The sequence below is a fragment of the Lolium perenne genome, chromosome 3, assembly GCF_019359855.2.
Source record: "Lolium perenne isolate Kyuss_39 chromosome 3, Kyuss_2.0, whole genome shotgun sequence".
NCBI lineage: Eukaryota > Viridiplantae > Streptophyta > Magnoliopsida > Poales > Poaceae > Lolium > Lolium perenne.
Window position 1 is genome coordinate 211,990,052 of NC_067246.2, and position 14,185 is coordinate 212,004,236.

The 14,185-nt window shown below is 44.6% G+C and overlaps 1 pseudogene; it reads right to left on the reverse strand.

Annotated features, from left to right (window-relative positions):
- Positions 1–11,348: 11,348 nt before the first annotated feature.
- On the reverse strand, positions 11,349–13,731 carry LOC127343265 (putative receptor protein kinase ZmPK1; annotated as a pseudogene).
- Between the last annotated feature and the right edge of the window lie 454 nt (positions 13,732–14,185).

Here is a 14,185-nt window from a genome sequence, read left to right on the forward strand (position 1 = left end):
ATCGAGTAGTACAACTTGAGTCTATTCCTAAGTGCAAGCACTTACCCATAGACTCGGGGGCTACTCCCATCGGGAGCGCTGTCGCGCACCCGATAGAAAAATAATTTCAAGAATCATCGACATCATCTACGCTACACATGATCTACGACATGGACCTCGCCTTGTATTCTTTCGACTTCGGAGATGATTATGCTTGGAGTCTCTACGCAAGTCTTCGACTTCCCTAGACACTCGGGGGCTACTGACATGGGTATACCCTTCGGGTACCCATTATTAGTATACCTGGCTCGGCTCGGCCCAATATGGAGAAGGCCCAAACAAGGCAACCCGAAGAAGTAGTCGACTAGGACTCTTGTAAAACCCTAGGCTGGTTGCATATATAAAGCCAGCCAGGGCACCCAATAGAAGAGGACAATAGAGAGACAACATAGCTCCGCCTACGGCGGCACCTTGTAAATATACTTATGATCATATAGTGGATTGCTAGCAGCACGTAGGGATCCTCCACCGAGGGGACCCGAAGCTGGGTACGTTGTGTGCCTAATCTCGACCCCGGAATCTCCATCGTCGCTCTCTCCCGAAATCCAAGTCTGCAATACGTAGTCATTGCCGAGGTGTTCCCTCGTCAGTGGCGGAGGCGTGCCGCTGTACCGCACACGGTACCCTGTCCCGCCGGACATGCGCCTACCAAGCAGTTGCGGCTGGAGGATGCCCGTCAACGAGATCGACGTCCCGCCACCGCCAAGAACCGATTGCTGGAGGGATGTGATCAGGATCCAGCGCGCTTGCCTCAGCGCCACCGCCGAACTCTTCTTCTTCGGGAATAGCACTGATGGTCTCATCGGCCGGAGGGACACGTGGAACAAGGAGGGGCATGTCCTTTTCTAGGGCGTTCCCGGGCGCACCCTCTCGGTTGTCGTCGACAGCATCCACAGGGGCGCCACAAGGTTGGAGATGACAGCTTCTCCGCCACCATCTCCTCCGGCCGAAGCACGCTGGCAACCGAGGAGGACGTACTCGTCCTCCTCGAACTCTTCTTCTTCGGGGCCGGCGCGATCGACGCCTTCCTCGCACCGCGCCACGCTGTACAGTGTGCGGAAGCGCGAGGTGAAGGAGGAGCCCGAGTACGCGACGCCGCCCGCGATTTGGAGGTGCGGCGGCAGCAGCATCACCATCCACGAACCAGCGCGGCAGATATATATCATGTACCATATTCTTAAGTATTTGTTCGCAAGAGCATATGTGGGAAGAAGTGTGTATTAGATGGAGTAGCATGGTGGTAGTGATTGAATAGCGACAACAAATTCAAGATCTACTATGATATTTAGCTTTTTTTGTTGCCTCACTAGAGATAAAGTGAATTCATGTTGTTATTCAAACATTATGTCAAATTACTTAAGGCTATAATGTGTTGATTCTTAATTCAACATTGCTTGGAGCTTTCCCTTTCTTGAGGAGTACTACCTCCATCCCAAAACTTAAGTCTTATTTTTTTTTTTGAAAAGTCAAACCAAGTAAAGTTTGATCAAAACTTTAAGAAGAATCTATCAGCAAATATGATATTTTGTAGATACCATATGAAAATATATTTCATTATCTATCTAGTAATATTGATTATGTATTTTGGATGTTAATGATTTTTGGTAAAAACTTGGTCAAACTTGACATAGTTTGACTTTCTATAAATAATACAAGCCTTAAGCTTTGGGATGGAGGTAGTATAAGAGAGATGTGTTGTATTATCTCTGTGTTAGGACGTAATGCCCATACGAATGCTTATCAAACACATGTATTATGTCTTTGATTAATTGTTTGTGTCCACTACAACTTAAAAAAGAGAGTAGATAAGTGAACTGTAACATCCCAAATTTCAAATAAAGAAAAGAAGGAGTTTCCAAGAATTCAAAATTCAGAACCAACAAAAACTATTAATACATGTACTATGCATAGAGCTCATCTTTAATTTTTTTATTGTGCTATTGCCATGGTGTGTGTTTGCAACTCTTGCCAATGTACCAAAACTCTACCTTTGATCATCTAAGATCAAGAAGAAAAGCAAAACCTAAAAAGAAAAGAATAAAAGTTAGAAAATCACAAAACCCTCACATGTGGTATATGCCATTTTTGCAAATCTTTAACCTAGACCATTTTGGCTTGCACCATTGGTTGGAGATGGTTACTAAACACTTATTAACACTTTTGGAATCAAAGAAACTCAAATCAAATCAAATTTGAATTCAATTTGTGCTCACATGCACTAATGGTCAAATCTGCCATTCGTATCATGATGCCCTCTTTGAGCCTCTGTTTTAAGAAATTTCTAAACAAAACGTTGCCAACTCTTTGCACCTCATCCAAGACAACATCAAGGTGAACAACTTTGCTCAAACACACCCCTGCAAATTCTTGCTAGATTTCAAATTGTGATCAAGCAAAGTAGCAACCATGAAACAAAAACAAGATCACACCCATTTTGGAATTTCACAAAACAACCCCATTTTGGACACCACCACCACCGTTGTATGCCCATGAATATATGAAGCAACTCCACCAATTTTCATTTCAAAATTTACAAATGAAGTTCTTGCGGCCATTTGGTCGAGCACCTTGTGTGCATGAACCTGCCAACTCTATACATTGCAATATCCAGTGGATCATCGACTCAACCATCGACCCTAGGTCATTTCCTGTACTCCCCTGGACCCTCTGTACCTTGCCAAACACCAGAGAAAAGAAGTGGTACACCAATTCGTCACCATTCTGACCAAACCTAGCCATGCCGTGGCATGCCAACCCCTCTCCATGCCACTCCCCTCTCTGGTCGTTTCCAACGTGCCCAACCATGTCAAACCCACTCACCTCACCCTCCTGGACGTGCCAGACATGCTGCTCGACAAAGTGGTGCACCACACGCGACGGCACGAACGCGCCTAGACACGCACGCGCACGCTAGAGCGTGTACAGACACGCGCCAGAGCGCGCTCGGCCACCACGTCGCCCCACTCCTCTGCGTCACCCCGTGCCTTCTCTCTGCGCCACCAGCACCGCCACGACATCAGCAATGCCGTAGACACACCCACTGGCCCGCGGGAACGCTGTACATGACGCCACCGTAGACGCCATCCGCCGCAGTACCGTGCGCCATCGTCATGCGCCCGTCCTCATCTCCGCCTCGTTTTCACCGCGATCAAGCCCTGCGTCACCACCAGGACCTCGCCAACCCCGCTGCGTCATCACCAGCCACTCCGCGCCCCTGTAGCGACGTAGCCATGGATGACTTCACCGCCGAGCCTCGGCCTCCCTCCGCAGCTATAAAAGGAGCCGCTCCCCTATCGTTTTCTTCACACCACCAGCCTCCCCTCTCATCACAACCTCTCCTCATCCACTCGCCGCTGCACATTGCCCACCAGCGCCGCCCAATTTCACCACCGGAGTCCTTGAGCTGCCGCAGAAGCCGCCGTTGATTGAAGCCGCCCCAGGAGACGCTGCTGGTGCCAGACGACTCGCCGTCCACGACAACGTACCTGCGCACCTCGCCGACCCTCGTCGGAGCGCCGGTGAGCTCGCCGACCCCCTGCCCGTGCCGCCAGCAACCCTCCTCTCGCCGTCATCGACGATGAACGTGATCCGTCGGATCGCTTTCTAATCGTGCGGCTTAGATAAGAACTTACCGTTTCGCTGGTTAGTTAAGGCTGACAGTGGGACCCCCTGTCAGGCGGCCCACTCGCGCGAGACGCTGAGCTGGGCCGGCCCATTTAGTTTACTCTGTGCAGCCTAGTTAGCTTTCCCGCCTAAGCCCATAGTTTGAATTCGAATATTTTCGAATTATTCAAATTGCTCACTGCATCCATTTTAAAATTTAAATAGAATCAAATCTACTAGGCCAAATTTTATAAATTTTGTATATTTGGAAAGCTTAGAAAATTATCTAAACAACTACACTGGCCTCAACCCTAGATTCGTTGTAGAATTAATGTGATAAAAATAACAAGGCAGGGCCTTTTGCAACTTTAAACATTTATAAAAAATCAACCAAAAAATGCTTTTGAGTTGATTCCAACTCTCAAAAATCACATTTCAGAATGTCTATCAGAATAAGTAAAAATATGACATAGTTGTTTGTATGATCATGGTCTAGATTAGATAATGGCTCTATGGCTATTTCTAGTCCATTTAAATTATCCAAAAATATTTATTAAATAATATGGGAGCTATTCTCTCATTTAAATCTTGTCTCAAGTAACTCAACATGAGGTAGTGACCATGGTCTATTTAATCTCATATTGAATTATTTGATGACATTAAGTCACTACCATGATAGTATTAAGTTGCATGAGGTGTAGCACCTCATTTAAATCATTTTCCCAAATGATGATTATGAGTGTTGACCTTGGTCAACATGGGTTCATACATTATTATTTGAGGAGATTAAATCTTAAGATGATTCAATGAGAGAAAATTATTTTCTCAAAGAACTAAATAGAAGCCCTAAACAATATATGTAATGAGAGAAAATTATTTTTCTTGAGAAGAAAACAAAGACAACCAACCTAATAATATTGTTGTGATGATAGAATAGCTTGTGTGCATCCTTGGTGTGTTTAGTCTAGCTCTTAAGAGTTGTTTGGTGATTGTATACTTCGTATCCGTTTTTAGACGCTAATACCGAGGAGTACCAGGAGGAGGAGGAGGAGGTCTACTTCCAAGGAGAAGAAGACCACTTTGATCAGTACACCAACCAAGGCAAGCTAATATTCTTGCAAGTGCAAAGCTCTAATGGAGCAAGGCACCACTCCATCATACTTCATGTTTAATGATCCTATCCCAAGTTTTTACTTTACAAGTTATCATTTTGTTTATCAAAGTTTACTTTTTGATTCATGATTCACTTGGTCTAGATATAGAGTAGAACAAGAGCATCAAATTTAGCCTAAAAGCAATCAAAGCTAGTTAGCACCCCTCATGACTAGTTGCTAGTGCTAACAAATAAAATTGACTACTCTAGATGGGAACATGTGAAATGAAATGACTTTGAAAGATTTTGAAGGTGAATGTGACTTGAATGACATGATGACTTTGATAAAAACTGATGGTTGAGTTTGGATGCGATACCATTCCAATTTACAAGTACCCCCACAATACCTGATTATGGGTAGGGCTTAACTGGAAGTTTATGTGTCTTAGTATGGGTTCCCTCTAAACAAGCGTCATAGGGGTTATGCCGAGGCTGCCTCCGTTGAAAGTGAAATGATGTGAAATGACATGAAATGAGGTGAATGTCCGGCCCAAGCCCTGTGCAGTTCCCAGGATGACGGTTTGTCTTCACTGGGAGGCCAAGCTCATGGGGAGAGGTGTCTATACTAGGATATGTAAGTGAAAGGTTATGGTTGATGATCCGCGTACTGAGTTACGATTATTCAGGGTTATCCCTGACGGATGTAATCAAATGTTGTGGCACAAGTGTGCAACCTCTGCAGAGTGTAAACCTATTCGAATAGCCGTGTCCACGGTTACGGACAATTGGAAAGGCCATACAGTTCCGTTGTCAGATGTTTCTCTTAAAAAGGAATGATGAATTGAATGGTGAACCTGACTTGAATCACAACTGAGTTGTGGGAATGACACTAATATTCCCACTTGAGTTAGTTAGCAAATGAGAAGTCTTTTACTACATGTTTATGAATTAAAATTGGCTTTATGCAAATAAACCTAGAGCTTAGCAACCCCCTTAATAAAATCGATGGTACTTACACTAGTATTAGTTTGCGAGTACTTTAAAAGTACTCACAGCTGTGTCCCTGGCTATTCAAATGCCCAGACTATGAAGAGGAGCAGCAGTATGAAGATGACGGCCAGCAGAACGTCTACAACAACTAGGAGTTCTTTTGACGCCAAGCGTTGGCCTGTGGAATTAGATAGTCCACTACTATTATGCTTCCGCTATGTATTGTGTTCGTTGATCATTAGATCAACTATTTGTGTAATATTGGATCATGTGATCTACTTTTGTAAGACGATTATGGTTTGCAATGAATGATGACTTATGATATCAACTGTTATGTCTCGCAATAACAATCTTCCTGGGATTGCGATGTATGTCATAATAGGCATCTGCACTTAAAAATCCGGGTGTTGACATGAACCCATCAATATGGTCCATTTTAAATCATAAGAAACACCTTTCCATCATAATTACCACTCTTTATAATTTCTGCTATTAATTAGTCCGAAAATACAAAAATACTTTCTCCACTTGCAAACACACAAAACCCCGAAAACCACTATCCTTTTACTGCTTTTTTATTTTGCTTGCTTAGTTTATTTACTTTACTTTACTCTAGTTATATTTATATTTCCTATTACTCATACGAAACAATGTGCTTGACAACCACACGGTGGAGTTGGGGACACAAAACAAAAACTTTGCTTTGCAAGTTGCTAGAAGAGGAAAAGGAGAAATAACATGTTTGTCAATTCCCCGAGAGTTCGATATAAACCCTCGATTCACCCTTGTGAGGAAAATACGTTGCTACAACACTGTGCACTTGGATTTCCAATGAGTTGGTACACACTGAGTTTTTGCCATCAGTAACCCGAACCACTAACGGGCTACAGAAAAACACATCCGCGGTAGCTCGTCAACTGGTCTTCTCGTCACGTACCAATGAGCGCAAAATAAAAATACGTCGTTGGTTCTTCCTTCGGCGTCTGACCTAGGATGCAAAAAAAAAGCGGTGATAGCGGCCTATTTCCGGGCATCATGGGTGCAGGACAAAACAACGACAGTAGAAATGGTCTGTTGCTTGTTTTTCTCGAAAACTAGTGACATACTTACTTTGCTCGATTGTCCCTAGTCATATATAGAATGATGACGAGCTTATATAATGATGATGTGTTTTTTCATTCATATGGTTAGTCACTATGTTCATATTATCTGCTTCATCAAACAGACATGATCTATCATTGTTGGGTGGTAAGCGAACATACGTCGTTGGTACTTTTGACGTTCTTACTATGTACTTCATCAAACAGACAAGACCTATAATTCAAAGGCGGTAAGAGAACATCCGTCACTGGTAGTTTTGGTGAGAAAATTCTATTTATCACATGTGATATGCGTATATGAAAATGATGTATCAAAGATTTCTCGGTTGAGTGCGACAATAGAAATCAGATAAGAGAATAAAATAAATTAAATACACTCCATTAGATAATCATAACACACACACCAGCCTCGGATATCATATAGATAGATGTCATACAAAGATCCAACAAATTTTTGCATCATCCGCGAAAATAAACACACATAAATTTCATCATTGTTGCATCAACAACCATAAAAAATGCCACAAACATAGGAAGATTACTAAACAGAGTTTAGATTACCAACATAAAAGAACACTAATCTGTAACCAACAACAAATTAAGTAAGTCACATCTTGTCTGCCTTGTGCTTCTTCAAAGGATGGGCTTTGCATTCGTTGATAATCCCCTCATATGGCACCAGGGAATGTTCTTCACATACATGACGAGGGTTTTGTGTTGTGCCCTAACATTGGGCCTCTTTTGTCAATTGTTATGCGTTCGACATGCTACTTGCCTTTTTTCGATCCATTTCGTTTAATATTACATTGTTATTGTTGACGGGCGTTGCTGGCAGATGGGTCACGGATATCAGCCTCTCCCTACTTCACTGTAGCTACATAAAAATAGAAAATATATGTGGAATAATAAGGTTTCGAATGCAAGCCCTTGCTCGTGCTGACTAAACTTGGTTGTTTCACACCGCGGCAACAACTTGATGCTCTTAGTTTCTACGAAATATGTTTTTAACTAACAATTGCCTATTTAAGTATATGTTGGGTTCAAAACTATGCGGTCACACACACTTAGCGCTCGATGTCACTAGGGTAGTACACTAGTAATGAGATACGATGGTGATATCAAAATTCGACTCAGATTCTCAGTTGGGATCCAAGACATCACTAGGAGCTTCAGAATGGTCCGTAGATAAAGTTTCTTATATGGGAAGTCGTTTTTAGGGTTCTGAAAAAGTTGGAGAATTTTTTAGTATTGTATAGGAGTATTCTAGAAGGTTTCGGAGGGCCACCAGTAGTCCACTTGTCCCGAGGAGGGCCACATGGATCAATGAGGGTACGGCCAGGCCCACCAGCCCAATAGGTATAAGAATAATTCCCTTAAAAATAGGGGCAAACTTGAGGGGTAAGTTGCACGCCCCCACCCCTTGGCTTGCAATGCAAAATAGAATTTGGACCGCGGAATGATTGTTGGAAAAGTAAGGGTGGCCAAATTACGGGCTATGCCCATTACGCAAGGAAACTTTGGAGTCGATCACACACGTATTTGTTAATTGTCGGTACACCATTCGTCTTTAGAGCTCTATTAAAGATTTGCAAGCCATTTAGGACATCCATCCGGAACAATGGCAAGGGGATGATCACACAATCGTAAGTTGGTGGACGAAGATGATGATTGGACCGATCCCCACCTTGCTCACTTCTTGGGAGGTTTTAAATGAGTGCAATGCGAGGGTCTTTCATAATAAGCATGCACAATCTGTTTGTGAGTTATCACGGGTGCTAATCAATTGGACGAAATGATGCTGGTAGAGTAGGCTTTTGTAATAATACTTGTGACTTTCTTGTCAAACTCCTACTTAACTAATAGACAGGATAAAACTTTTGGCCCCGTTTATAGAAACAATAGAAGTTCGTGCCTGGTGAGATGAGTTTGTGCTTTTGGTATGCCATGGGGACGCATTCTGGTTGTGAAAGACCCTGAGCAGGAGAACAAAGAGGAAGGGAAGAAGGATTTTGGATAGAGGAGTCTAGACATGTTTTTTTTTTTCTGATTGTTAGAGGTGATACTGATATGTCCGGGAGTAAGCCCTTTTATATAAACAGGGTGATCAACTGCTCATTCTGTGTAAGTTCCCTCCAGCTTTTTCATTTTTTTTCGTAGGCATGAAATTGCCATTCGTCTCACACATTTGATTTCGCTAAGAGCATCTCCACCGGTAGTCTCTAAATAGGCGCCGGCAGAGACGCTGGCACTACTGTATAGGGGTGCCAGCACATCATCCTCTATTTGGGGATGCTGCTCCCACACCGGCGTCCCCATAGTGTAGTCCCCAATAGAAATATAAATTTAAAATGATATTTAAAAACCGAAATTCATACGAAATTTATAAAAAGTAACTCGAATTTAAACCAAAATAAAACTTAAACTTAATCCTGATCTACTGGCCGTCGGTTGGGGCGCGTGACGGACTTGCCTCGTCGTCGTTCTTCGCCTTTGCCGCCTGCGTCCGTGCCCGCTTCTCGTCGCTTGCTTCGCGCATCTGGCGGTGGAGCATGGCGGCCGGCGTCGCAGGAGCTTGCCGGCGGCGCTGTCCCAGCGCTTCCAGCCTTTCCCGAGAAGCCTTGATCTCGGTGCGCCTCACCTGCTCGCGAGCGAACGCCTCATAATGACGATGAGCGTTGAGCTCGCACAGCTTCTGTCGCTCCGCCTCCTCCGTGGACGCTTGCTGGCGCGAGATCTCGAGGGCGTGCTCGAGGTTCGCGTCGTTGATGAACTCCCGCTCCTCCTCCTTCAACCGCTGGTAGCGTTGCGCGTTCAGCGATGCGAGGATCGCCGCCTGCTCCGGACCGGCGGGGGCCTGCGGCTGCTCGCCCCACTGCGCGGCCTCCTCCGCCGCCTCTGCTTCTGCGTCTGCGACGTAGGCCTCGTGCCACGCCACGAAACGTGGATCCTCATCATCGTCGGAGCTGTACTCCACGTCGGGCTGCGGCTGCGGCTGCGGCTGCGGTGGTGGTGGAGGTAGCGCGCGGCCGTTGAGACCAAGTATGGAGTATGTCGTCTTTCGACGGCGCGACATTTTGAGGTGGAGAGGAGAGAATGGAGCGGCGGCGGTGGTGGAGATGAGAGGATAGCACCGCGGTGGTGGACGGCGTACTACTATAAAACGGTGGCAACTACCCGCATTTACGGCGGCGTAGACGACTGGACGCGGGCACCTCGGTTGCCGTGCGGGAGACCATTAAACGTCGACGACCAACCTTCTCGCGTCGCGGCCCATGCGAATCGCCGTGTCCTCTCGCTGACAAGGCGTTCCAACCGTAAAAACCGTCGTACCGCGAGACGTCGGCGTGCCCGATTCACGCCCTACACGAAGGAGCCGGCACAGGAATGCCAACGATTCTATTGGAGCCTGCCGTTTGGCGCACCCGTGCAAGCCCAAAAACAACCCTCCAAAAACGCTATCGGGACCGGCGTCGACTCCGTTCTCCCGTGTTAAACGGAACCCAGCCGAATGCCCACTTTCCTCGCTCCGGCGCATGAATCAACACCGCAGCGCTCGCCGCCGCCTTTCCGCTTCCGAACTCCGTGCCCTCCCTTCCGCGGCTGCCGCTGGCGGCGCCCTCATCAGCCGTTCCGCTCTGCCAGATTCACCTTCGGCCAACGCTGGCGCGGCGTATGAGCCCTTTGAGGACTCGATCTATCCTGTTGCCATTATGGCACAATCCCGTCAATTTTCGCAGGTAGTGTCCCCCAGTGTATGTAATATTCCAAGCTCCCGTCATTTTTTTATTGTCCAGTTAAATTTATCTCCTGTTTGCTATAATCTACTTGGCAATTGGCATTGCCATTTCTTGAAGATTCTAGCGTGACTAAAGCCAAGGTAGAAAACAAGGTCTGCATCAGGACTGCTTGTGCAGACTAATTTCCATCAGAAGGTGCTGGCTTATGAGGCGACTTTTATTAGTACATCAATGTGCAACACATGCATTCTTTTGCTTTGCGTATCTAGTGGTTCCCTTTTGATGGGGAGACAAAGCAAATAACATTCTTGCTGGATCATCATCCCCGATTCCATTGATAAACATAACGAAACCCGGCGGTAGGCAAGTCTGCTGCAATGAGAACACTTGATGCTGATATGTAAGGAAATACCAGTGAGAAATCCATCATTTGTGGCATTTAAAACACAAAACCTGGCACATTTTATAATAGGTTCTAGCAAATTCGCACAACAATTTGCTCTTTCACACTTGTTTCCTTATGCGTATTAGCATATAACATCAACATAGTTTACAAATTTCAAGCTTAATGCACTAGCCAATGCAACCAAAAGTATGAACTAATGGAAAGCCTGTGTACATGGACAGAGAGGCACCAACAATTTTAGGATAAATTACACCACAGGACTCAAACTAGCCAACACAACCAAAAACCCGAACTGATAAAAGGGCTGGTGCAATCCACTTATATACATCAACAACAAACAGTGTGCATATCCCAGTCTTTGCATCCCTTCATGTCAATACTCAATACAAATAGGCAGGATGGCCGTCTTCATCATCATATGCCATAAGAGCCTTCATGATTTTGTCCATTGTTGGCCTCTTGCTTCTGTCTCCAAGGCACGAAACAGCTATTCTCACCATTGCAATAGCCTGCTCTGGATCAAAACCCCTTCAGTTTGCCGTCCACTAGATCAGTGATACGCTCGGTAGCCAGAATCTGTTTAGCCTTCTCGACAAAGTCTGGAAACTCAACTTGTGTTTCATCGACAATTATGCCACTTGAAACCCTAGTTCCAGTCACAATCTCTAGAAGCACAACGCCATAGCTGTAAACATCGACCTTCGCATTGATCGGCATATTCAGCGCCCATTCTGGTGCCATGTAGCCCATTGTGCCTCTCATGTGGGTGAAATTGAAGCTAGAACTATCTCGCTTTGCAAGCTTGGCTAATCCAAAGTCTGCTATTTTGGCATTGGAATTTCGAGTTAGGAGTATGTTCTCTGGCTTCACGTCACAATGGACAATCCACTCAAGGCATTCATGATGAAGATAAGCAAGACCCCTTGCTGTGCCCAAGGCAATCTTGTATCTTTGCCTCCAGCCGAGCAGACTTTCAGTAATTCTCTCACCAAAGAGGTATTTGTCTAGTGACCCATTCTCCACATACTCATATACTAATAGCCTGTTTTTCCCTTCTGAGCAAAATCCCATCATCCTGACCAAATTCATGTGATTGATCCTTCCAATTAGAGTCACTTCTGCCCAGAATTCCTCCTCTCCCTGCTCAACATCTGAAAGTTTCTTTACTGCCACTAATCTCTTATCTTCAAGTACTCCTCTATAAACAATTCCAGTGCCTCCTCTCCCAATCTCTTCTTTGAACTTTCCAGTTGCTTCCCTCAATTCTCTGTATGTAAACCGCCTGAAATGGTTTGTTATCATCTTGTATCCATCCTCCATTGACTTGGGCATATTACTCTTTCTGAAAAAAAGACACCACCCTGTCACAATAACAAGCAACTCTAGAACTCCCAATATTGCAGTAAAGACATAGAAGTATATCCACTTTATGTTGTCCTTCTTTATTCCATACATGTTTTCCGATCCTAGCATGATCTCAGAACTGCTGGGTTTGCAGGTTAGGCTTTCTTGTTTCGAGATTGAGGATGCTGAACTGTTGAAACTCTGTGGTACTTTCATGTAGTTATCTCCAAGGAAATACGGGTACACCTGACCATTGTAGTTTAAGTATTTAATGTAACACATACCAATTCCACCCTTGTATGTGAAAGATATACATGAGTTGTCGTACAGGCAAATGTCACGGCATTCTTGAAGTCTGATGGATTGCTTAAAGCGCAGATCAAATCCATAGAAGTCCGCATGAGGTTGCTTAAAAAACGTGAAGTCCTCATGTGGTTTCTTGCTACTAATAGTAAATGTTGGTTTGCATCCCTTGTTCCAATCTGTTAGATCAACCATGACATGTTCTGGAGGGCATCTACATTTAAGGCCTTCTGAGTAGTCACAAAGACCATTCTTACCGCATAGTCCATGCACATCGCACATCTTTATTACAGCCTGCCATGTGATCACCCAACTCCGTATTGATGCATCCAAGCTGTACATTCTGATATTTCCATCCTTATCAATTGTAATCCTCCTCTTGACACCGGGGCCTGAATCTGAAGCCACTATCTTAAACCCGTCACTTGACACAAAATTACCCTCGTCATCCAGAAATGCTACCCTGGTGTTGTTATATCTATTGCGTCCATTTGACACTGAAGTGTAATCTGGACTCGGCCAGTAGATGCTTGTAATCTCTGGGCCATCATACAATAGGCGCAAGATGTTGTCATTGTCAAAATAGAGGTAATGGTAACCAGAGACTAACCTCGTGTCTTTCTTGAAGTTCTGCCTAGGGAGCAGGGTGTCTGTTGGTGAATCAAAGCTCTGCCACACAGTTTTGTTGCCAGAATCAATGATCACAAGGTTGCCAGTGTCGAGGAGGGAAACAATTGTGTGCTTGCCTGAAGATGTCTTGCTTTCCCATACCGTCGAGCCATTGGTATCTGTCAGGACCATGTTTCCATCCTTGTTCAGCGATAACCTGGATCCATAAAGGTTCACTGGGGAACTGTAGCCATTCACTGTGGAGTAGGGATTTGCCGTCCATACAACCGTTTTCACGGTGGTGTACCAGATGGAGAATGTGAAAGCATTTGTTCCAACTTGATGGAAGCCACAAGAGAAGGTGGTATCTGGTGAGAGGAGGAACATTCTATCATGATCTTCTGGTGTCATGTATGAGCCAGTGGTCATAGCCTGCCATGGGGAAGCACAAGAGCAAAACTGCAAGGAGAGTGATGAAAGAAGGCTTAGAAGGAGCAACACGGCCATTTTTCTCCTTTCTGGCAAACTCTGCTTTGCTCTGGAGGCTGGAAACTAGAAGGTAGCTTTAGGTTATGCTGCAATTCCTTGCTGCATAATTGTATGACGATGTGCATTACCACATAGACCTTTTCTTGAACTATTTAAATTTAGGGTGTACGCATTGTATTGCTGTAATTAAGTATGATGTCAACTGATGGATTGTTTCTTTGCCGGTGTGCAGAGGGGGATTGCACGGTACTATAACTATATCTGTTCTAGTTTTTTTGTTTCTGTGCAAACCAGTTTTTTTTTTTGAAACAAGCAAACCAGTTAGTTATTATCTATATTTCTCTTGCATGTAAAAATATATACAAATATAGTACATAAAAGAAGTCTATACTGTGTGTACATTGAATGCATCCACATTTGCATCATTCAGAATCAGTATTGAACTACTAGTGGAATGTGAGTCTATGCCAAG